Genomic DNA, 26,713 nt, shown 5'->3' with positions numbered 1-26,713 from the left:
ATATTTTTTAATAGTTTAAGAATGCACGTGTGTGTGTGTGTGTGTGTGTGTGTGTGTGTGTGTGTGTCCTACCCATACCTCTTCACAAAGTTCACATTAATATCTAGCCTTCTACTGGAAAATTCCCTTGGCATGTCCCAGAAACACCTCAATGACAATAGGAACAGAAATGAACTTAATAATTCTCTGTTTGAGCTAGATCCTCCTTCAGTTTTGCCTATCACAGATGCTGGCAATGTCATTCACCCAGTCACTAAAACTTAGAGGCATTTCAACTAATCCATAATCAAGACAACTTTATCTCTTCAAAATTTCTAGGATATGCTCTCTTTTCTATCTCAATAACTACTTGAGTTTGTCCTCATTATATTTCACGTATAACACTTCAACGACCCATCTGTGGTTTCCTTGTCTCCAGTCTTGCCTGCCATAGTCCATACTACAGAATGACCTTGCTGCAAATGCACATGAGATAATGCCACTTTCCTGATAAAACTCTTCAATAGTTCCTCATTTCCTATAGACAACATTCACCATATCATTGATGATCCGGCCCTGTAACAGAAACTCCCCCCACCACCACCACCATTTCTGGCTTAGTACTTCATCATTCAACAACACCAAACTGCTTATAGGTCCCTCTACAAAATGATGTTTCTCTAACTTTCTTTAGTTAAACTCTGCTGAAATGCTCTTCCCTAACACTTGCCTTTGCCTGACTAACTCACTTTCAAAACTTTAATTCCAAATTCTATATTACTTCCCTCAGAATGCATTTTCAGAATAATTTAGTCTTTGTGTTTTTATATATCTTATACATATCTTCACTAAAACAGCCGTAGTCAAGATTATCAATGAACTCTACTTTGCTGAATCCATTGATCAATTATCTATTATCATAAACTATGCAGCCTTTGGGAAAGATGGCTACTTTTCTGTTGAAATACCTTGTCTTGAAGAGTAACGACAGTCTTGTTTTTCTCCTACATCTGGCTGATGCCTCTTGGTTTCTCTTGTAGGTCACTTCTCTGTTGCCTCCATTATGAATGGTGGGATGCCTTCAGCCCTCTTCTATATCTGAAACTATTTCTGAGCTATATCATTCAAAATACTTAAATATCAACTATATGTGATAACTCTCATATCTATATCTCCTATGTTGACCTATTCCCTCAGCTTTAGACCTGGGTATTTAATTACCATCTCAAACTTAACAGGTTCCAAACAGTACTCTTTATTCCTAAGCCCCTTCCTTCCTCAGTCTTTTAAGTTAATAGCAACACCATTCTTCAGGGGCTCAGCCTCAAACCTAGGGGCCATTGTTGGGCGTTTCATTTCTTTTACTCTTTTCTCAAAATATATCTTAAATCTGACCACTACAAATTGTCTCTTAGTTGCCATCGTCCTAGTTGCCATCGCCTCTCATCTGTAACAGCCTCCTAACCATCTCCTGTATTCCACCTTTGCCCCTCTCGTCCATTCTCTGCCATGTATAAAGTTAAATTATATTACACATAGATTGTAGTAAGCTCTTGCATAAAACCCTTCAATAGCATCCAATTTCACTTAGAGCAAAAACCAAACTACTTAACCACAAAGTCCCAGTGATTTGGCCCCTGCCTCCCTACTCAACCTCATGCCACTCCACTAGTTCATTCTTTGCCAAGCTCTATACATACTAGACCACTCTCTGTTCCTTTCCTCTCTCTTTCCATATTGTTCTACCTCAACTGACTTTTGTGTTCCTTCTTTCTGGCATGTTTTTTTCTTTGGATCATTGTCCTCTCTTTCTAAAATACTAACCACTCTTTCTAAAATACTTCAATCCTGTACACCATTTGCTCTCTATCCAATTATCACCTTTCTCTTTCTGTCTGCATGACACAAGTCCCTAAAATAATCATATATCTAACCACATTTGTATGTTTCCTTATTTAATTTCTGTAAGATCTATGAGCAGGGACCTTATCTGTCTTGTTACTGCTGTATCCCCAGGTCCTAATATAGTGCCTGCAATACTGTAGGCATAGGTGCTTTTTCCCCTCCTCATTCCTACAACAGACTGTGAGCTTCCTGAGGCTACTCTAGTAATTTCTAGCACAATGGCTGGCACACAAGTGTTGCTAAAAATGTTTATGAAATGAGTAAATAAATGAGTAAATTAATGAGTGAATGAACACATCAACATGAATAAACTTATGTGAGCTGCACTGGTTTAACATTTTTATTTGTTCTGTAGAGCAAGAAAATTGAGAGTTTATACCAGCACTCGCTCTGTTATTTATGGTACATTATATATAAATATACCCAAGTCAATTGTGAATTAGCTTTATATAGATTTCATTCCAAGGTGGAGATTCAATCATGTTCAACTACTCCCATTGTTGTCTGTTATAAGACCTTGAGTTAGAAAATCTTTGCAGGCACAGGAATAGAGTGACATCTGTTCTGGGAGGTTTAAGTCTTGCCTTGGTTACTTTGGGGGCCAGGGGTGGCCAACCAGATAAACATCCTCCACAAGAAGGCTGGACTAAGTCCATGTCTGCCAGGGGTGCTATGTCCTAGAATCTCACTAAAGTTATCCCTTTATGAGTCCAATGAGACAGCCATATTTTTGTTATTTATTTCCCTCTGGTTGATGTTCTTTAGTCTAAGACCAAATATAAATAACCACTGTGGTAGTTCCTTACCCATAAGACAGTTTATCAAAAGAGATGTAACTTAGAGAAAAATAAAGAACTTGGCATCTAGGCCCATCTCTTGGATAGAGAAAAGCAGTGGAAACATATGGAAAAGTTGCCAAGAAAACCCCATTTTCCATAATCAACAAGTTGACCAAGAGTTTGGCTTGAATTTACTAGAGCACTCTAATTTCACAAGAATTTGCTTCCTAATTAGTCTAAAGGGGAAGAAAGAGAGTTGTTTTCAGAGCCTTTGGCAAGGCATTTATCCACAATGGTTATGAACTGCTTATGAACTGGATTGAAGTGATTTCACCATTTTGTAGGTTTTGCCCAGTTGGAATGGGTTGGGTGGCGGGGAAGCTGCAATGTGCGGGTGTGAGTAAGCTGCTAATTAGCAGCTCCTCAGTAGTCTTCTCTGTCCCCATTAAAGGTAACTCCATTCATTCTTCCAGTTCCAAAAGCCTTGGAGTCATCCTTGGCTTCTGTCTTTCTCTCATACTCCTTATCCCATCCATCTGCAAATGCTGTCAGCTCTACCTTTCAAACATATCACAAATCCAACCACTTCTTCTCACTTAGACAGCCACCACTCAAGTCTAAGCCACCATCCTCTCTTACCTGGGTTATTGCAAAGCCATCCATACAGTCTCTGTGCTGTTTGCTGCCAGCGTGAACTTTTTCAAATATGAGGCAGATCACATCATTCTTCTTAAAACCCTCCAGTGGCTTCCATCTCATTTAGAATAAAAGCCAAAATCTCCATTTCCTTTCTATGCTTTATTTTTCTTCATAGCACTTCTGTCTAACTGGCATATATATTTTATTTATTGTTTACATCTCCCAAGAGAATGTTAATTTCCACAAAGGCATGGATTTTGTTTTGTTTGATTCTGTACCCTTAATACCCAGAATACCTGAAACAGAAGAGGAATCCAATAATTATTTGTTGACTGGACGAATCCTCTAAGGATTGAATGGAATAATGTGACAGTGTACATAGCAAGGATAGATGTCCAATTTCTATCCTCACCCCACCCCTTACATTGATTACAATACAATGTCTGCCATGATAATAGTTTGGAATGGCATATCACTATGCAAACATAAGCAAATTCCCTAAGAAATTTGTCTTAATTCATAGATGGGCGATTCATATAACATTATTTATAGAATCAAATATCATTCAAACATATCTAGATATACCCTTTGAACAAAATAATAAAACATTTGATGATTTTATATATAATCCAGGCTGCATAAGTGGTAGCAGTGGCAAATAGTAAACTGAAAGTTCAAATATCTAGATTTTACTGAGAATAAGAAGAAAACAGCTGTGGGTAGATCTCCTCTTATGTGGTAAAACTGAAAATACTTGGGTTCAAATCCAGGCCTACTTCTGATTACCTGTGTTCCTTGGGCCAAAAATTTTAGATTCTCAGAGCCTCATGTTTTTAATCTAGAAGTTGGGGTTATGATATTCTTCTTTGGCTGTTTTAGGGATTATAGAAATAATACATGTGAAAAGATATATCTGAGAGTTTAGCTGATGGAAAATAACAAAAGTTAATGTTCACTGACCAAAAGTCTTGTCCAGATCCTGTTTTTTTCTTCAGCTGTAGACAACTACTAAAGAGAGGTATGGTCACCTGGAATAGGTCTCGCCCTGTGTGTGTGCATGTTATACTCTCCCTCTGTCGTAAAAACAGCTGCCATCTGTTGAGAGCTTATTCTTGGCCAGACACTGATTCTCTCTTTTAATATCTTTAACCATCGTAGGAGGTGTATATAGTTACCATTGTCTAGATGCAGAAACCAAGGGTTGGAGTCCATCGTAGGAGGTGTATATAGTTACCATTGTCTAGCTGCAGAAACCAAGGGTTGGATTAATTTTCTCAACCAACGTCACATAGCTAGTAATTGGCTGAGCATCTCCGGACACCGTGCCCTGAGCTGTATTCACTACTCTACACAGTGCTCAGTGTGAGAGCCAGAGCCATCCAGAAGCTTCACATGGCTGCTCTGCCTGTAGTCTGGTTTCTTCTCTTCACCAGAGTATAAGCATCTTCTAGTAGCAAGTTTCAGTGATTCCTCCCTGTAATCGCAATACCTAGCATTGGGTACGGCGCATGGTACGTGCTTGAGAATTGTTTGCTGATTTACTGAATGGGCCTGAATTATTCATCAGAAAGCAGAGGTTACTGGGCTTGTACAATTGGCTCAGGAGAAGCCTGTTCAGGTGGTACCAGAGAAACCTGGGCTTTATGACACTTGGCTAAACTGAAAGGCCTTCATGACATCATCTGGGGGATCTACCTAACACAAACCTCTGTCACCTCTCCTTGGCCAGCTCAGCACTTTCTGCTCAGAGCCAGGCCCATAACCTAAGAAAATGCTGTAGATTATTACATCTCTGATAAACCCAGTAGACCGTTTAAATGTAAAGGAACCTATGTTAGCTCAGGTTCTGGACACATGGTTTATATTTGACACCAGTTATTACGAAAAACAATAACCATAAAAACTAGCACCCATACAGAAAATTACATTTTTCAAAGTGCTTTCACATCGATCTCTTCTAATTCTCACAATAATTGTTCAAGGTAGTTCTGATTCATCTCCTTTCACAGTTGAGTGTCCTGGGGCTCAGATTGAGTAAGTGTCTTGCCAAAGAACACACAGATAAAAACAGTGACTTTGCTTATTCAGAGTCTGCTCTAGACCATTCGCTCTGCTGAGCATGTTACTTGCATTATCTCTTTTAATCTTCACAATGGCCTTATGACATTGGTAACACTGTGTTTCATATAGTTCATATGAGAAAAGTGAAGCTTAAATTCCTCGAGGTTGCACAATTGGTAAGAGATGAAGCCAAGATTAACACTCAGGCCAGAGCCCACCCTCTTGACAATTCTGTTATGCTGCCCAGCGTGATGCAGTAAGACAAAGAAAGAAAAGATCCTAACTTTCACTTTCTGACTGTACAAGCAACAGCAGCTTGGAAATCCATGGATTAATCTCAAGTACTACACTCCTTGATTTTCTTCCTCTTAGTTGAATCTTCCATTTGAAAATTTTTTGACTACCACCTGGCTTCTAGTAACTCTGGGTGGAATTTCTATAAGTGATTTTTCTGATAATCATTTCACTCTCTTCTAATTTATCTTATGCCATAATGAAAAACCCACCTTCCTAAATACAGTTTTCATTATGTCATTTTCTAGTTCAAGACAACGGATGGCTCCTTATTCTCTACTGTACGAAATCTAACTTCTTAACCTGGCCTTTACCTAATCATCTCATTGTATTAGCGACTTGTCCCTAATACATATTCTTTTTATCAGCAAGGTCCTCCTTCCCCCAGAAGTCTTCTCTTGCTGCCCCAACATACTCACCTGTCAATGCAAATATAGTATAACATACACTAATGTTATATACTAATGTTAAAATATTGTCCCCATTTCCTCTCCATTTTGAGATGGTTTGATGAATATTTCATCAGTGATCGGCATCTGCCAGAACATAAAGATTTAGTCTCTTATTCCACTTATATTCAGGATCAAGAGGATACTGAATGTATCTTATATTATTTCTTAGTTTTCTGTTCTCTCTTTTTAGCTAAATAAGGTCCTTGAGAGCAGAGACCATATCGTGTGCTTCCTCTCCATTCCCCACAGGACTTATCTAGGCCAGCGCTGCCCAGAGGAGAGAGTACAATATATGGAAGATTTTATATAATCAAGATGATCTGAAATATTGCAGCAATGCATTTTGGGGGACAATTACCTCTTGGGTGAAATAAGAACAACCCAATTCACCCAATATTAGCTCTCTAGAATGCAGCCCTTCAGCCTGACCTTTTGGTAACCTCCAGCTTCACAGAGCCCGTTGATCACCTGAAGCCTCCTTCACTTATCTTCCCAGTAAATCATTTCACTCACTGTTCCCACCATCTTCTCAAAGCGAGCAGGAAAGACTGTCCTAAAAGAGACACATCAAAGAAAGAAAATACTCTCACCACAATAACCAGTTTATGTTCTCTAACAGAGCAAGCAGGTAGATTTTCCAGCGAGCTTTGAGTTTACATCACTCTATAGTGAGAAAGACATTTAGGGAAATAATAAAACACTGCATAAGGTTCCTGGCATGTGGAAACCCACAAAATATTCTCGCCCAATTAAACATTTAATGGGGCCATTTTGGAAAAGCTGCTGTCTTTGGTTGTAGTTAGTGTTTTCACCTCATCAAAGCCTTCATTTAGGGGTCATAATGCCTGGAAACATCTTGACCACTCACCCTTTCCCTGTCTTCTTTGCACTGTGATATCACATGTTTGGTTAATGGACCATGTCTCACAAAGCTTTCCTCCTCAACTCTTGCCCCTCCCTCTTGCTGATCACCCAATCTCCAGTGTGCTTAACAAACATTATCTGATTTAACCTTCACAATAACCCAGTGAGATAGGTTTTGTCATCCTCATGTTACAGATAAGTAAAGTGAGCCCCAGAGACATAAAGTAACTTGCCTAATGCGACACAGCGATGATGAGGTAGAGCTGGGATTCAAACCCTGATCTATCTGACTCTGTACAATCTGGTCTTTTTAACTAGCCTACCAAGTTGTACCAGGTGGCTAGTTGTTTTTCAGATACATAGAGGATTCCCATCTGAAAATGGAATAAACAAATTCCCCTCCATCTCTTAGCTGGCAGCCAATGGAAAGCCAAGAGAGATTAGTGGACCTGCCAGTGAAAAACACTCTATGAGGATCAGTTGTCTTTCAAACTGGTTCACCCAGGAACTGGTTCAGATGAATGAGGAGGCTAAATTATAAACAGCAATAAAATAGTTCAGTTATGGGTTAACCAGATATAAGTTAGTCTATTCTGCCAATCTTGTAGGAGAGTGGTTGCTCCAATTAAAAGAAAAACCTTGGGTAACGAAAGTACACAAATCAGTGCCTGACCCATGGCTAGAGCTTAATACATATTCATTTAATCTCATTGACATTCGGCAACAGTTCCTCACACAGGACAGCATACATTTGGCCTGTTCTATATTTTAGATGCCATGTTGACACTACATTGATCTCTCTAAAATAATAACTATTTGACTGCCTGGAAAGGTAGGAAGCCTAATAAACTAGGACAAGCTGGCATCGTGATAGTCGTGAGTAGGTCCAGAAAGTGATGTGAGTCTTCTGCTATCACCCACCTGGGACCACAATTGTCAAGTAAGAGTTGAAAGAAAAATGTCTGCAGCCTCTAGTGAAAATGGTCTGTTACAATTGCCCTCCGTTAAGTATTTGTTCCCATTACAGAGTGGGTCAGGAGGCAGCCTCTGAACTGAGAAGAAAGAGGTCTACCTGGGATTTATGGTCCAGTGTTCTCGCATCTATTAGTCAAAGAGCAAACTGATTCCCTTTTTCCTCCCACACAAATTGCCTTTTTGTCTTTGTTCTCCTTCTATTAGGAGGCCTGACTCTGTCAGATAATGAGATTTGAAATGTCTGATTGTTCCCCATGAAAACCTGGTGGAGGACAGCATCCTTCCAAAAGATGACTTCCTTGTGCAAAAAAAATAAGATAGTAACTTAGAAACTTAGTTGATGAAAATGGCCTTGATGAGAGAGTTTAAACAGTTGTGATATCTTATTTTAAAACTGTTTCCTCCTGTTACTTCTGGGTGAGAGCGCCATCTATGACCAGGTGGCACGACATCTACCGATTTTTGCCAAATCACCAATAGAATTGCATCCTTCAAAGTGAGAAGTAACATAGTCCAGGAAGAAGAATTCTAAGAGTATTGATCAGAGAAAAATTGCTACTGCTGAGAAAATGATCGGGAATGTCGTGAAGGAAAAGGAAGGAATTGGGGGCTTGAAAGCAAGTCACACTTAGTTCTCCAATAGTTACATGGCCTTGGGCAAATTATACTTGACCTCTCTGGAGCTTGTTTTTGCACTCCAATTCGGTAAAAATGAATAGGATACTATGTATGAGGGAAAAAAATTATGTAAGCTATTATACATATATTTTAAAATCTAATAAAAATTCAGTAACTCAAACATATCGACCTATTTGACCTAAGTAAACCACTATTTCAAAACACAGAGCTTATGCCAAGGATCTGCTACATTAGCAGAAAAGAGTTGTTTTGCCTCAGAAGCTTCTGGTTAAAAAATAGCTGGAAGGGAGCAGGTGGCAGAATCTAACATGATATTAGCAGACCAGTTTAGAAGATAACATTCAGCTATAATTAATAATACTGTATTGTATAACTGAAAGTTGCTAAGAGAGCAATTTTAAAAGTTCTCGTCACAAGAAAAAAAACTGTATGCGTGGTGATGGATGTTAAATAAACTTATTGTGGTGATCATTTCACAATATACATGTATGTCAAGTTAATTTGTTGTACACCTTAAACTAATACAATGTTATATGTCAATTATATCTCAATAAAACTGGCGGGGGCAAAGAACGTAACATTTGGTGTTTCTCCTTTTGACTGCTTTGCTTCCATCTTAACTGGGCAGGGTGCGGGGAAGGGGGCTATTTTTTGTGATAGATTTTTATACTACCAGAGAGCAAACAAGAGGGTGACTTTTCAAAATTTATGAAATTAATTCCCTGTGATATCTTGTTTCCTGCTCTTTCACATTTGACAGTAACAAATTTTTGTTTGTTTGGTTGATTTTTTCATCCCTCTGGCATAACAGGACATCATACTGGCATGTTAAAGAGGGACCTCATAATGTGAGGGTGCTTACTTGCTTATACGCTTCAGAGTGCTAATTACCATGAGTATAAAATCCTAACCAAATAATTTCTAATACATTTATAGGGAGCCCAGAGAAATTCTTCTAATAACAGGAAATAGTAGATGAAAACAATTAAGACATCAACACAGAAGTTCTGTTTACCCATTAATATTGCCAGTGTTAAAGCAAAATATAAAGTAAATCAGTCCCTCACCTCTCTTCGTCCCCAGCCAAGAAAAGAGATTTTACATGAGAGGTGGCCTGAGATAGCTTTCTCATGAACCCTGGGGTCAGTTCTAAAGGAGAATTACCTTTGCCACTTCTTATGAAGCTTTGTAGTTTTCAAAAGGTTTTCTCATATCATCTTAAGTGACCTTCACCACAATTTGCAAAGAAAGGCAATTTTGTAAAGAAATTGAAACACAGTCACAGGACGTTGTCATTTGCCCACCCTCACCCAGCCAACAAGTGGCAGTCCCAGCGCTAGCTTTCTGATGCCATCCTACCCACCCCCCATATCCAGAAGTCTAGAGGAAACAAAACACCCATTGGTTACTTATGTAAAACTCAGGAACTGACTCTGAAGGGTAATTATGTAGCAAACATAAATGAAGGGCTTCCTGGATATCATATTTAGGCAAAAGGAGATGTGTTATTAAATGACTTCCTAAAAAATTGTGTAGAAACTCTAAGGAACTGTAGGGATTTATAAATCCTTACCCTAATCCAGTTTCCCAATACTGCTAATACTGCTAACATGAATCTTATGATAAAGTTGCCACTGTCTTAGTGGGTTTTTTTGTTTTGTTTTTTTCAGTTTTCAACTCACAGAGCTCTAGACAGAAAAAAAACTTTTCGAATTTCAGAAGAGAGGGTAGCATTAAATACAGACTCATTGTATGGATTGCATTGAATTTGAACAAAATCAATTTAAGTGTCGTTTGAGTGGATAGAATTTTAATGTTTTGCTTGGTGCTATCATTTTAAGTTAGAAGGGGAAAAAAGGAAAGCAGAAGTGTACAGAGAAATGTAGTATAATAAACTCTAAATGTAATAATAAAATTCAAATTCAGTATGTTTCACTATTTAATAAGCTAGATGACAAATGTGATTCAATGGCTGAAAATTATTACAAGTTGAGTCTATTGGAAATAAAATTATGAGACTCTCAACACATGCGTCGGTTCTTCCAAAGTGCCTGGATGATCCACTGTGGGCCAAGGACTGGGTGGGGCAAGGAAGAGCCTATCACTGCCCGATGGAGGAGAAAAGACACATGATACACATTTACATACATGTAAATTAGACATTGAATTCCACAGCCAGAATGGTTCTTACAGATCAGGAACACAGTTCCCGCTTTTCAGAGGAGAAAAAATTCAAGGCCTAAAGTGGATGAATGCCATGCTCAACATTCTAAGTGGCAGAGATGGGACTAGAATCTGGACATTCATATTCTCAGTGACTACTCTGTCATACAAGACCATGTACTGTATTTTCTTTTTGCACTTATTTCCATTCTCAAAGTCTTATGGAATGAGTATGTATTACTTTCATGATTAGAAAGAAATTTTTTAATGAAGGAAAGATATACTGTAAAAGGCACAGAGAAGGTAGGCACCCTAGGTTGTGGAGTGTTCAGGAAGAAGATGAGTTTGGAATGAGAGGTATAAGGGGAAAGAGATGGTGATGGAGATGGCATTGGAAGTAAAGGAAAGGTGAGATGCAGTGAGCAGTGGAAACATAGTAGAGCAAAGACAGCAGGACCAGAGCATATAGAATGCATTGTGGACCTTTGCAGAAGAGTATTGACTGGAGGTCTTTGGAGGATGACTCATTCCCCCATATGTCTTACTACTTTGGTATATTCTGGATGTTTAATATTCTGGAAGAAAGGGAGAGAGGATGAAATAGAGTGAGGGAGCAAATGAAAAAAAATATAAGAATAAGGGGAAGTTGAAACCACGTTGTAGAGATTTTTACACTGTTGATTCTTGGAATTTAGACAATTTATGAAATTATACGAAGTTATTAAAGGCTTTTGATCAGAGAATCCACTTGATTTGGATTATATTTTAGAAAAAGCATTATGGCAGCCAAAAAAAAGAGATAAATTTGAAGATGGAAAGACTGGAAATATGGAAGTTTGATGTTTCCAGAACTTCTCATACTGTTGTTTCTTATCTCTTACTTTTGATATTTCGGTTACGGTTTCCAGTACTGAATCGGCAAACTGTTTTGAACATAGATACTCGAAAATATCTTGAATTATTTTTTTCCTTAATGTTTTATAAGTGTTGAGTTTGAAAAAATGTTTTAGAATTAGCTTAATTGATTATATTAAATCTGAATCAAAATTGTGTTTTTAAAAGCTACAGTTTATTTTAACAAAAATCATAGTTAAGTAAAAATATCAACTTTTAAATGACTAAAAGCTCAATCTTTAAGATAAAACCACACTGAAATGTCTTAAAAGCCCCAAGTATGCTATTATCAAAATATGGAGTTTATATAGTTTTTAAAAAGTACAAAAGTTCTTCCCGAACAGAATTCTAAAAAATAATATTTTCCAACCAAACTAATGAACATGGAGAACTAAGAGAAGACAAGTTCTCTAGCTGGTGACCTGCATTCTGCTCTCCACCGTTTAGGACACTATAGTTTCATGGAATGAGGTCTCCAGCGACAAAATCTCCATAAAGCCAACCCCACAAATGGCCAATGGAGTGTGGTATTACATAATTCCTAGCCTCTGCTTCAGTTAACAAGAGGGAGGATGATGGTAATGTGTAGAGATGAAACCCCAGGATCTTGGAGGGTAGGCTGGAAAGCTCTGGAGTTGAGTAGAATAAGGGATGGCCTGAATCAAGGATGGTAAATAAGGTAGAGTGAAAACTCACAAAATAATTAAGTAACAAAAAGGGAATGAGCAGACAAAAGCAAAACAGTGAGAGACAGATCTATAGAAATTACCAAATCAACCATGTGGCCTTTAGAATGAAGGGATCATTCATGTGTTGCAAAAGATTAAGTGAATCTGCAAGAGCCATGAAACCTCACTTTGCTGGAAAGAATTGAAAGCTGCACAAGAATTCAACTAGCACACCAACAAATATCTGGTGATATTGCCAGGAGTTCAAAGACGCTTTTTAGTGGGAAACTGGTACATTTGGGGAAAAAGGCTTAGGAGTTTTTAGGAACAAGACACATAACAACAACTTTATAAATACAAAAAGACAAGTAGATGGTGAAAAACTTACTGGAGTGGGGATTGGGGAGAACCTACCTGAACTAACAGAATTTGAGAACATAAATCATCCAGGATAATTAATGATGATTTCATACCACCTTATTGAACTCTTCAGTAAGTCAACTCTTCAAAACTATCAGAAAAGTTTTGCATGTGGTGTTCTTCATCTGAGAAAAATAATCTGTTTCAGGACAGATTATTTTTTCATTCAGTCAGGTTTATTTTCTCCCACTTGCATTAGAATGGTATTGATAAAGTCTGCTCCATTCATCATTATTCTACAGAAGAAAAGGCACTGTTCACGTACCAGGTCTTGCCTTAACCACAGAGAGATACAACAGAAGTGGGATTAAGAAAATAACACACACATACACACACACATACACACACAGAGAATAGAGTAAAACTCCATTTGTAAAAATAAAGACTTTTGAGTGTTGTTTTCAGGATTCTGATAGTATCTCTTGAGGGAAATAACATTAAAAGCTCATCTGCCAAGGCAAGTGACTAATTATTTGGAACACAATGAATATAAACAGTGAGGCTAGAGTTCAGACTTAGGAAAAAGAGAACATAGGTACTTTCTTAATGTCAGGATCAGACAAGTGGTAACTCAGCAAAAACAAAACAAAACAAAAAACCCAACAAGAAACCATAATGGCTACAATTAGAAGAGGCCACCCATGATGACACATCTGGAGCGGAGTCAGATGCTGTGAATAAAATGTTCAGTCAAGATGATGCTAAATGGTCAATGAAGTTGTAGTGGAAAAGGATTTAAATCTAGAGGATTAAGAAAATTCAGGAATCTCCACAGAAATTTCTGCTGTGGTCAAAGGCATTGCTATGGGTGGTGGATATTATGTTCACCCCCAAGTTTCTCTCAGAGCTGTCCCCTCAACAGGACACACAGGTATATTCATCATTACAATAACCATTGTCTTAGAGCAGACAAGGCATGGTGAAGGGTGCAGAAGATAAGGATTTCATTCTCAGGTTTCTCCCCAACCCTCTCAGTTTGGTGTCCCTCTAAGTTCAGTCATTAACAAGATGGGCAGATATGTCACATTCAGGAAATGCACAGAGGTTAAATAGCCTGCTGCCATCTGTCCCTGATTAAGAACTATCGTTGGGCTTGGAGCAACATTGAAAGTATTTCTCTAGGCTGGGCAGTGAATACACTCATCTGACATGGTTGACAGCTGCCCTCCTGTCTGAGTCAATGTCCTCACTCAAAATAGTTTTATACTAACATTCTTATAGGAAGGATTCCAGAGGTAGCAATAAGCCAGGAGAAAAATATGGAGTTCTGGTAAAGGAAGATAAAGATGTTTTTCCAAAGACATATTTAAACTGATGTACAAAAGGGTCACTGAGTCTTGCACACTGCCAAGCATACACTGCTAAGCTGATGTCTCATGTCACAGCTCAGATAGGCATGTTGGAGCCTCAGCAACGAGCCCACAAACAACCAAGTGATTGCTATTCCTTCCTTCTGAAATCTCCTTCTTGCATACTCATCACTTATGGCCTAATATTACCCAGCCTTCAGGGCTTAGCTCAAGTGCTACTTCCTGCAGGAAGCCTTCCCAGCTTTATGTAGCCAGGTTATATTTCTCTCTTCCCTCTATTCCTCTGATCTATGCTTGCCCTGCAACCTATGTAGCATCTTCATAAAACACAGCAGTGTTTAGGAACTCAGATCTGGAGCCACACTGCTTGGTTCATAATCTTCCCTATGTGCTGCAGTTTCGTTGTTTGTAAAGTAGGATAATAATAGAATCTACTTAGCTGGGCTATTGTGAGGACAAAGTGAAACGACTTTCTTAAAGTGTCTTGTACATAATAAGAGTTATATAGGTGTTTACAACTACAATTATTACTAGTAGTATAAATCTATACTTCTCAGCCACTTCTAATAGACAGTAGCTCCTTGAGGTCAGGATCTATTCTTGATTAGTTTTGTCCCACACAAAGAATAGCACAGGGCTTAGGACACAATAACATGAATAAATAATGAATATAACATTCATTAGGTTTTTTTAGATGTTTGCATTCTAAGAGCAGAGGTTTCATGCAGCAAGGGAGGGAGGCAGGCAAGACCAGGCAGCAAGAGCTGAGAGAAACGGCCATTCTCCAGGCCAGCTTCTGCCAAAGCAGTCAGGGTTTCAAGGAGCCAAGTTAAACGGATTGGCCAGATTCAGACAAATGTCACCATCAATGGGGCTTAATCCATTAGAAAGACAGTGGCAGTGAGAAGCCACTATAGAAACAGAAACTGAATGTAAGACAGAGCTATAAGAATAGTTTGTAGGGCCCAGGAGCCAGTAATATCCAGAGCAATGGTCAGAAAGATATGTATTAAAATTCTGCCTCCACATGTGGCTGGTTATGTGACAGTGGGCCAGTGTGTAAGCTTATCTGTAAAATGAGAAAAATGATACCTAACATTCAGGATTGGCAGAAGGATTAGCAATAAGTAGCTGGTCAAATGTTGAACCCATAGCAGATGCTCAACAATTGGCATTGATTCTTGTTATTGTTATTGTTATACTTGGCAGGCTAGAGAGTGGCCTGTGAGCATAAGATTCAATTCCAAGTCCTAGGGATGGTGAGCCTGGCACAGCCTGAGATGATGCTGGACAGGACAAGGATGGACTCAGTCACTACCGCTGGCAAGGACTGAGAAAGCAGAGGCAGGGGCTTCACTCGGCCCTTCCATCTTAACATCTTTGCATACAAATTGACCATACAAATATTCTTTGATCCATTCCCCAAGAATAGCTCCACCTTCATTACTGGAATCACCCAACCAGAAAGCATAATCCTGTGATGCTTCCTTTGAAGGTAAGTTAAGCTGGGAACTGGGGAAAGAATGGGACAGAAAAAGGGAAGCCAGTTAAAGAGTAGAGATATTTTGGGGAATGAGAGAATACTTGAGTTGAAGTGATATAATTCCACAACAGCTTGCTGAAAAATGAGAAAATCACTCAATACACTTTGCCAAACAGCTGCTTTGATTGATTTTTTTAAACCCCGAACCAACCAAGTTGTCCAGTTGTCAGAATTGCACAGCCTAAGCCACAGACTGTGTTGCTCTCAGAAATAATGGATAGCTTGAAGCAAGCACTTCTAACAGGCCAAAGGATGGCAGTACGAATTCTGTGGGGAAAGGTGGAGGAAACAAAAATAAGCAGATTTTCCAAAGCTATTTCTAGCTATGTATCACCGGAAAAATCCCAAGTTCTTTAAGACTTAGTACAGATTATATTCACAGTCACAAACAAGGAGGGACCGACCCCAAAGAGCACAGAAGAATTACAAGTATTTTTCCAGCAATCAGATTGCACCGAGTTGGGGCTAGTTAGAGGTTCTCAGAACCCGTGATTTAAAGATATCATTCTTTTCTTTCAGATATCAGTAGTTAACAGACTTCTGAGCTTTTTTCCCCTCTACCTTTTCTTCTAAAAAGACATGGGGCCGTGATAAAAATTAGCTGAAAATAAAAGGACAGGGCGTTGTCGCCTCTTGTTTTTTTCCTTCTAAGTTACTTGTCAAGTCTTTTCCTGTGTATTAAAATGCACCCTCATTTTGAACTGGTTGCTGAGAACTAAAACTGAAAAGGGAGGCATGGAGGGAGGCTAGCCTTTAGGGGCAGGGTGGCCAACAGAAAGCCATCAACCAAATTACAGGTGTCTCCTCATTCATCTGCCCAGCTCTGAGGCCTTTGTATGCTCTAATTTCACATGATTGCATATTCCAGGGAAAATTTAAAAACACATAAATTTTATTTTATCAAAGTAACTCATGTTCACATTTTAAAAATCAAATACTACTAAAAGGTGTATAATGGAAAATTGCATTCCCCTGGCTCACCCCACAGTCTGGCCCCAGGCAGCAACTTGAAACACTTTGGTTATTTCTTCTGGTATCTAGCTCCACATCTCTGATAACATACTCTTAATGCTTTCCTCTTGATTCATCCTTTGAAGATATTATTTATTAATTTCCTGGCATTTTAGTTGATAATTTAGCTCTCTTATAGCACCCCGCCTCTTCTTCTATTGTCCCAATGCAGACATGGTTTCTGTTTTCTATTTGGGGATAACAAAACACGCCCAATATAGTGGCTTAGGAAGATAATGATTTATTATTTCTTGTGATGCTCTGTACCTGCTGGTGGTTTCTCTCCTGGTCTTACCTGGTTTCACTTATGTGACTGCATTCAGCTGGTGGACTGGCTTGGAAGCCGGGCTCCACAGGGGATTTCAATCAGAGCTTCCTGATTCTCTTCCACGTGTCTCACTTGGGCTTCCTCAGAGCATGGCAGACTCAGGCAGCATTCTAAAAGGAAATGTTTCAAAAGCTTGAAAACGGAAGCTACAAGGTCTCTTAAAGTCCGGCCTCAAAATGCTCTGGCATCACTTCAACCACATTGAATTGGTCAATGCAAGTGACAGGGCAAAGTGACACTCCAGGGGAAGGGAAATCAACTCCAACTCTTAATGAGGGGAGTGGCAAATTCTCATTGCAAAAGGCATGCAGGATGAAAGAGATGTGGAAATGGCTTACCGTAACTATATCTAAATCCATTTAATCAATATCAGTATTTACATTTTGTTTAAATATTATACACAGCAGAGCCAAGTTCAATAGTTATGGCTCAATTTTGCACAATGTACTTATTCTTCTTAGAGTTGATTATTATCTTGCTTTGTTTGCTTTTGGCATGAGTAGTCTGCAATGTACCTATCCTTACTTTCTCCATCAGATCAATCATATGTTCACTTTTCGAATGTATCAGACTGCCAGGAGAACCTCTTTCCCAGAGGTTTCTACTGCAATCTGAAATGACTTCTGTCTAGATCTGCTACAAAGTTGTCATCTTGTGACTTCTCTTCACCACTTTTCTGTGTTGAGTTTCTCTTTTCTGGCTGCTTCTTCCTTTAAAATAAAAACTCCTTTATTTTTCATATCTCCAGTTGCTTGCTAATAAAGGTAGGGGAGTAATAAACATTTTGAGCTCATCTTTTCAAAGCATCTTTAATCTCCAAGATTAAAAAAAATCTGTGACACCAGGCACACAAAATTGAAATTATGACTTTACAACAGCAAGTTTTCATCACACCGAAGAAGAATGGGGTCAGTTTCCTGAGGTCAATGTAATCGTATAGGGAGCTCTAATGAGTGGAGAGTTTAAACGATATATATAAAAAGGGGAAATGATGAAGGTGACCAACTGGTCAGAAAATAATAGATTTACGTGACTCTCGTAAGTGTGAAGGACAGCAACAAGGACTTTCTTCATTTTGTGAGATGCAAGAAGGAAGTATTAAAACTGTCATAATTTTTATATGAAAACATATGATATAATTTTTAATGAAAACTGAACTTTACAACCCATATTTTGTTTTTATGTTTAAAAGAGAATATTGTCAATGCTAGAAAGGGCAGACAAAACGTGGATTTGAGGAGACTCCCCACTGATAGTTTATTCTCTCCTTCAGGATATAGGGGAGGATTATCATTACTGCCTCTTAAAGTCTGGCTTGATCATACAATTTGCTTAGGCCATGAAATGTCACTAGAAGTGATATGGATCATTTTGAGTTTGAAATCATAAATTGTCTGTGCATGACTGTCCAGTGAGGTCTTCCAGTTATTGTGATCATGTAAATCCATTTTGATACTTAAATGCAATACTGAGATTATTGATGTTATTTGTTACTGCAGCATAACCTAGTCTAATCCAACTAAAATGAGAAAAGTGGAGCCAAACACTGGTGAAGTAATCATAAGAAAATATCAGGATGTTTTTAATGTGTTTCCTGGCCTAGAAAAGTTACATACCAAGCAATGTATATATTCATTAAAAGCACAATCCTTGGAGTCAGAGACCTAGCTTTGAACCTTGACTTCACTACTTCCTATCTGGGTGAACTTGGGCAAATATTTAGCTCTTTTAGTCCTGGCTTCCTGATTTATAATTTAAGATATTAATGTCTACTTTATAAATTTGGGATCATTAGGTAAGATAATATATATCAGGTATCTAAGCAGTATTTATACATTGCAGCTTTTCAGTAAATGGTGGTGGTTGTTATTGTTAAGAAAACTTCCCAAATGTATCATTAAAACCCTGCCAGAAATCTTGGAAGAATTAAGATAGAAATATTATCATTCCTTACCAAAAGGACTATGCTATAAAAATATGTAATGTGTTTAATGTCTATCCCAAGTAGTTTTCTGGAACAAATGATAACATTGAGTATTTGTGAATGACAAGAGGTAGGAAAAAGATAGGAGAAGGAAAAAGAAATATGAGAGAAATAATAGGTTCATGAAACAGATTTACTTAAGGTTTTCTTTTTGAAAATAAGATGGTAAGAATGGTACATTTAGGGAAAACTATAGCTATCGCATACCTGACCACACCAAAACATTTCATAATGCTTTCCTTTAATAATTATAGATAAAAGTATAGAAATGAGGATATCTTTGCAATATAGTACAATGGATTTATAACTGAAAAGACCGATACTGCTACATGTCAGTGGAGGCATGAAATGGGGCTCTGTCTTGGCATTCATTTTTCATTCATTCACTCAGAATTATTTACCGAACACCTACTACGTACGAGGTGTTATGCTAGGCACGGGAGACGTGGCAGAAACCAAACACGCTGTTGTTAATTGATTCAAGTTGAAGATTTAGATGAAGGCATAGAATGTTGAACCAAATCCTCTTTGACACAAAATTGGCGAGGGAGTCAATACACTGAAAAGAATGATCCAGATTAAAAATGATGTCAACAGATTATAGCAGTAGATCAACTCTAGCATTTAGTCATGCTACTCCTGAGAATTTATTTAATCTCTCTGAGCCTTAGCTTCCTTGTAGATAAAATGTAAGCACTGATATATGCTGATTGATTTGTCTTGAACTTTAAAGATAATGTATATAAAGAATATAGCACAGTGCCTGGAATATATTAGATGCTTAAAACTTAATAGTTTTTTTTTTTTAATATGGAAAATATCTTTCCACAAAGAGTCACTTTTTTTCATGTGTGCAAGGATTCTCAGAATGTACCAGAAGGCCAAGAAGTAAAGTGAATGGTTCAAGGTCAAAATTCCTCTGTATCCACAGAGGAATTCCTACTCCTGTCATTTTAGGCTAGTTACAATTATTTGAAATCAATATATATATATTTTTTTAACTTGGCGATATTTCTTTTACTGAGACATTATCTTACCCTATCAAGAAGATGCTTTTCTGTAACCTAACACAGGTTAGATGAAGAAAAGTATGAACAGCATGAGCAGCCTTTTCCTTGGCAACTCAAAGGACGAATAGGCTGAATGAAGTGAAATAAAGTAAGACTAAGCATCTGCCTGCTCTATGGTCCTCATTTCTTTAGTGAGGAAACAGGTTCAGAGGTGTTAAGTGACTTTTCAAAGCACACTAGTAAATACTAGAAACAAGACTCAGGTCCAGGTCTCTGTGATTCCATTTCCCGTGCTCTTTCTCTTACATCGCAATGCCTCTGGCATGTCTTTCTGCCTGAGATGAGCCTCAGAGTCCTTAGCATTTCCTCAAAATTATCCACTCACGAGTGTATCGTACTTGGCTAATTCCTACTCCCCAGAGAACAGCCCCCTCTATGGGGCCTTTTCTTTGTTATGTCAATATAATAGCAACACAAAGTTATCAGTCAATAAGTTATTAGGCAAAAAATTTATTAGGCAATAAATTTTGAGCTATTAAAATCTCACCATCTTAACGATACTATTTTAATTGTGTTTACATGCATACATATTCTTAAGTAATTATAATCATATGCATATAATTTTGTATCATTTATTTATTCACTCATTAAATGCATTATTTATTGAGTGTCCACTATGTTCCAGGTACCATCTTAGGAGCGAGAACTACAGCAAGGGACAGTGATAAAGTCACTGAGATTATATGTGATAGAGGAGACAAACAATATAAATAAGTAAAATATTTTGCATATTAGATGATAAATGCTAAAGAGAAAAAAAAGTTAAGCAAAGGAGGTTTGGGTGGGGGTAAGAGGTACAGTTGAAATTTTAGATTGATTCCAGGACATGTTTTACTGAAAATCTAACATCTAAGTAAAGACCTGAAGGAAGTAGGAGAGTGAGCCCTATGCCTATCTGCTGTGTGGTAGGCAGAATTCTAAAACAATCCCAAGGCCCTAATTTGCCCCTAGGTTTGAGTTCCATGAATATGTTACATTATATGCAAAAAGGGATTTCGTAGATATTAACTTTAAGATAGGGAGATTATGCATGTAGGCCTTATCTAATCACGTGACCCCATAAAAGAGAGTTTTTGCCAGTTGGTAGCAAAACAGAAAGCCAAATTTGAAGGGTAAGAGGAACACAACACAAGGGAGGTTTTCCGTTGCTGAAATGATGCGAGCCACGTGGAAGGGCCTGGGAGAAGCCTCTAGGAATTGGCAGTGAACCCCAGTCAACAGCCAGCAAGAAGATGAGATCCTCAGTCCCGCAACGGCTGAAAGTGAATTCTGCCAACAAGGTGAATGATCCTGAAAGCAACTTCTTCCCAGAGTCCCCAGAGGAGAGAGTCCAGCAGGCCTTCACCTTGATTTCAGGGTGTATGGAGCCGACTCTACCAAATGTAGAGAAGTGAGGACATAGAGGTAAGGGCACTGTTTCATGCTTGTATTCCTAATGATAACAACATATTCCTTAGTTACACAATAATCTCATGTGTACTACAATTTACTTAGACCTTCCCCTCTGACTAATTCTGTTGCTTCAAGTCTTTTTGATATTAGATACTGCTGCAACAAATACCTTCATACATTTAAAAATATTTTCTATGAATACAAGAATAAAGGTTTCTACCAATTTGTTTCCTCATACAATTTCCATTCATTGATTTTTGAAAGAGGTAATGTTGCTTATTAAGCTACTGACAGGTGAGGTAATCAATTGAAAGAGATTTCAGACTTGATTTGGATCATAACTTGCTCTTCTTTAATCCCTTGCCTGGTGTCTCAGGTGCTTCATCTAAGAAATGAAGACAGAATCTGGCATTGTATCAAAATAAAAATTTATAAAGCATTTATAGAAGTGCCTCCTTGAATTTCTTATTAACCTACATCTATATATTTTCGTTTTAAACAACTTAAAAAATTGCTGTACAATGCAAAGAAATCAATTGGATTAAGCAGTCCTCAACCATTTTATTAGCATGCTGTGTAACCTTGAGTAAGTTACTTCACCTCTTTGTGGCTTAGTTTCTGGATTTATATAGTGAGGAACTTAGAATAATTTTTTAGCCAATTCCTGCATGCTGGGAGTATCGAAGATCTCTGACATAACTACCTACCAAATCACACATGGGACCTGGTAAATCCTATCATCTCTGTGCAGATACAGTGGGTCTACATTTTACCCTAAAATCAAGTATTCCTGACCAACTTTTCAGTTACCCGCTTTTTATAGTTCCCTATTCCATTTTGTTTTCTGTCATCTCTTCAAATAGTTACATCTTAGCTTCTACTTTTAAAATGAAAAATTAAACCCAGGTGTCTTCTTCTCCACCAAAAATACCATTGGTTGTAGAATTATAGACATTAAAAATAGGTACGTATACCACTGAAAAGCATATCCCAATAAATAGCCCTCTGAGAAATTTAACCAAGGTCCAAAGAGTCAAAGCACAAGTAAGTGAGGAGTGAGAAGGGTGATAAAGTCACAGATCTGGAAGATATTTAAATACTCATAAATAAATAACAACTGCTTCTTTATTTATGTGTTTATATATTTTGTCTTTAATATTTATTTAAAACAATTTAATGTCTGTAAATTATTCCATTATATTTAATTGTTTTAACCATCCTTTTATTCTTAGATATTTAGATTATATTCTTTAATTTTACCATAAATATTTTTAGGAATATCCTTATATAAGACTCTGCACAGCTGAAAATTATTTGGAATACATCTTTACAAGTTGAATTGCTGGGTTAAGGGTGTAAACTATTTTAGGCATTGTAATGTATCTAACCTAATTGGTTTTCGAGAAATTTATCTGATGCTCCAAACAGCATCAGATGAGGATTCATTTGATGATACCTTTGCTAGCATAGGTTATTTTTAAAACTTTGCCAATATGATAAGTTAAAATCAATTAATTGTTCATTTGGCTTTCTTCGATTGCCAGTGGGGATGAACTTGTTTTTATTGTCATTTGTGTTTCCTCTACTCATTTTTACATACTGAACAATTTTGGATATTGTTGACACTGTGAATGTCGTATTGTAGAGACTCTGGATTCTTTTATATTCTTCCAAAGAGTGTTGACTTCTTTGAGCAGGAAATTAACTTGACTTCAAACTGCAAACTCTTTCTCTTGAGATTAATAACTAAAATCTCAGTTTAGTTAGGTAGCCTCAACTAGACTTGTAATTTGTTTCATGTGTGCATGGTTCAAGGGTCAACCAGATATCTGAATCTAGTCATATACAAAACTTAGAGCTCCCCTCTTTGGTTCTCTACTTGTCAATATTCCCATAACCTAACCCTCACTTTCTGGACTCTCTGGTTGCCCTGAACTCTGTTTACTGATTCTACAAAGAAGATCAATTCCAGCTTTTATATCTGCATTTTAGCCAACCGAAATAACACAGACTAGGGCTTACTTTCTGCCTAAAAGTCATACACACAATCTTTTATATAAAATCTTTGATATTTTTATTTTAGAGTTGTTATCTACAGAAGAGCTTATCTGATATGAGTTTCTTGGTTATTACCCAAAGGAAAATCCTAGGACTATAGACAATTAATTTTCGCTTCAGAAAATTTTCCCTCCTGTTTTCCCTCCTGTTTTTTCTGTTTTTAAGATGTAAAGTAATTCCCAAGCACACCTGAAGTAAGTTAAATTTCTCAGAATTCTAATGCTTCTCTTTGAACATATTTGGGGAATGTTTCCCACAAAAGTTGTTCCTGGTAACTAGAGCTGCCTAGTTAGTTTCAAGCATACACAGAGAACTGCACCTTAGTTCATATTGAACAAGATAACGATGGCACTGGGGGACAACGGGGCCCAGAAACCTATTAAATCTGAGTTAGAAAGGGATTTTCTTCAACTGGCTGGTGGAGACCATAAGCAGAGGCTCTGACCACAGAGACATCAATGCTGGCCCCATACTTTCTTCTTGAATTTGAACAAGGATCAATGACTACGAGACCAATCTAATATGATCCCTGGATGGCTTTCCCATTTGCACTACTTCGTGCTTAGCAACAATCCTTATCTATGATTCCCTGGCACAAGAAATATGATACTTTGCAGCTAACAGGTATTTGTTAAGATCCTCCATATTTCTTTTCATTAGAACTTACTTAATTGAACCCATCCTTTTCCTTATCAGAAACCCACAGGCCAAAATGGGGAAAACCCACTGAAGATAACATAAGAAGGGACAGAGCTGCAATTAGAATGCAATTGCACTGACCCTCATTCTTGCAATCTGACTCTCAGCTACACATTCAATATTTCAGAGACACTGTGTTGTATGGTGTGTCCTCAACCTTCCTCAAGGTTAGACTCTAAAGTTTTTGGAGTGGAAGAAAACAGTCTACTCAGTTATGTGATCACAATCTCCTGTATTCAGCGATATGACAGTGTGATCATTGCATTTAATGGTTGGCTGTTCTCCAGAATCAGGTGAGCAAGTAAGGGCATGTGGTCTCTCTTACAACTCTGTTCTCTTTGCTTCCTCACCTCCTTCCTTGTCATTCATTACCATCTCTTTAGCTCTGTGTTCTCCCTCCATGTATGTTCCATAGGAATCAAATGCAAAAAAATACTAGTCAAGATGTAAGTCAAGTAGCAAAAAGAAATAGGCCAGGCCAAAGTTAGGTCAAGTTTGAATTATAAACTTCCACTCCTAGGAAGTGTTTGGTTTTCATGTGCAGTAATTTCAATCATTCACTAGTCTAAAAATACACGAACATGTCCTTACTCATCAGCCTTCCTCAATTATGCTACAGGAAATGGAACTGAGCCATTCGGTTTGAAGAAAAAGCTTCTCCATGCTCAGAAATACCTTCCTTAAGACCTCAATACCAGCTCAGGCAAATCTCGTGGGACATCAAAGTCCTCAGTGTGGAAAAGTCAGAGAAGATGAAATTTCACATTTAAGAACTGAAAATAAATAAATAAAACCTGTCTGTCTTCAACGCCCTATAAGATCTCCCTTGTCTCCAGGCAGGAGAGATTCCTCAGGTGTTACCCACTTTATCATAGCATTCCTCATCTCTCCTTTTATCTTGTGCCCTTCTCCTCTTTCCAAGATCATAAATCAACAGAGACAGGTCTTCATTCTTCTTTAAAAGGGAAGGGGAGAAGTCTAGACTTCTCCTATTCCATGGCTAAGTGAACAATCTGATAAATCTAACTACCTGCTTCTCAGGTAAAAACTGGAAATATTGCAAAGCCCGAGTGAGCAATCTGTAGCCAAGAACTCTGTGGCGCTGGTTCAAAGCCTTTTTCACATTCTTCACCACTGCAACAGCAGAAGGAAGCCCATCTGGGAAAATTGCAGATTGGTTCAAGAGACTTCAGAGTCCAGAGAGGGGTCAGAGTCAAATCCACGAGTGTGTGACAGCTGAAATTGTCCATGATTTACTAATTGCTGAAGGCAGCAACCTGGCCATAAAGAGCAAAGGCCAAAGGGAAGGCTTGGTGCCCGTTGCTGGCATTAGGTTTCTGTCTAGAAAAGGAGAACACAGCAGAAAACTGAAAAACATTTGGAACTAATTAGTGAGAATAAGGAAACTTGAGGCAAAGAGGTGGGGGTGGGATCAGAGCTGTATTATTCCTTAAAATAAGAAATAGTTGATCAACTTTACCAAAGGCTCTGCTTCCCCTTATCTTTCTTGTCCTCAACATAACTTATATATAGCTGATTAAAGCCTCATCTTTCAGCTTCCTGCTATATGAAGGATCTTATCTGCAGAATAATACAGCTTTAAAAAATGAAAGGAATTAACATACATTACCGTTTTCCTCAAGGATGGTCTGGACTTGGGAATGTGGGAGACGTCAAGGAAAGAATTGACTTTTAGAGTCAGACAGACATAAACTCAAATTTTTGCTCCACTGCTTACAAGCTATGTGACCCTGAGAAAGTTAAACATTTCCACTGAGATTCTCATCTACAAAAGTCAGCCAATACCAATTCTTTCACATGACTGACATGAAGACGAAATGTGAAAATGCAACCCCCACATCGTGCTCAGCACACAGCTGTGCTCATTAATTAGAAGTCTCTTTTCTTTATGCCTTATAAAAAAATTACATTTAAAAAGTCATTTTATCAATCTGTCATTCCAATCAAGGCATACAACAAAGCCACAGTACTTAAAACAGTGTGGTGTTATTTCAAGAGGCATACATATCAATGGTAAAAATTAAGAATCCAAAGAATTGTCGTATTCATAGGAAGAAATAAATTCAAGTTGAATTAAGAACACATATTTGGGAAAATAAAACTATTTTTATGCCAAGAGAATTAAGGACAATAATAAGGATGAGCATTTGAAGCTTTCAAATAATTCTTACATGTCTGTAAAAAAAAGTCCAAATGCCAATGAAAATATGGTTTAAAGGACACAAATAGGTAATCATAGAAGGTAAAATCAGAATTGCTCTATGAATAAAGGCTCTACTTGATTCATAATCAGTGTGGCAAAGATTAAAAAGTTTGATAATATCAAGTATAGGCAAGCAAGAAGTGGGGGTGGGGTGGGGAGGGAGAAAAGGATAAAATTAAACACAACTGCTTATGACCCTAAAATTAACACTCAATATGAAGGGCAAGATGGTGGTACCTATAAAATTACTGACCCTAGGCTTCAGTAATTTCTTTCTGCGTATCTGTCCTGGATAAAGACTTGCATATACACACAAAAGATATGATGCAGTATTGTTTAAGACATGAAAAATATTTTTAAAT

The 26,713-nt window shown here is 37.8% G+C and overlaps 1 long non-coding RNA gene across 4 annotated transcripts in view; it reads right to left on the bottom strand.

Annotated features, from left to right (window-relative positions):
- LOC107196686 overlaps window positions 1-25,846 on the bottom strand; it is a 101,894-nt gene extending 76,048 nt beyond the window's left edge. For 3 of the 4 annotated variants that reach the window (XR_003043831.1, XR_003043832.1, XR_001518126.2), the window contains exons 1-3: window positions 25,753-25,846; window positions 16,892-17,034; window positions 6,539-6,662 (exon numbers count right to left, since the gene is read on the bottom strand). This is a non-coding gene — a long non-coding RNA (uncharacterized LOC107196686). The remainder of the gene's footprint in view (window positions 1-6,538; window positions 6,663-16,891; window positions 17,035-25,752) is intronic. The other variant, XR_001518128.2, reaches the window with a different exon arrangement.
- Window positions 25,847-26,713: the final 867 nt, after the last annotated feature.

Source organism: Pteropus alecto, unplaced genomic scaffold (genome assembly GCF_000325575.1).
Source record: "Pteropus alecto unplaced genomic scaffold, ASM32557v1 scaffold111, whole genome shotgun sequence".
NCBI lineage: Eukaryota > Metazoa > Chordata > Mammalia > Chiroptera > Pteropodidae > Pteropus > Pteropus alecto.
Note: the sequence above shows the minus strand (reverse complement) of the source record. Positions and strands in the feature narration are given on the sequence as shown.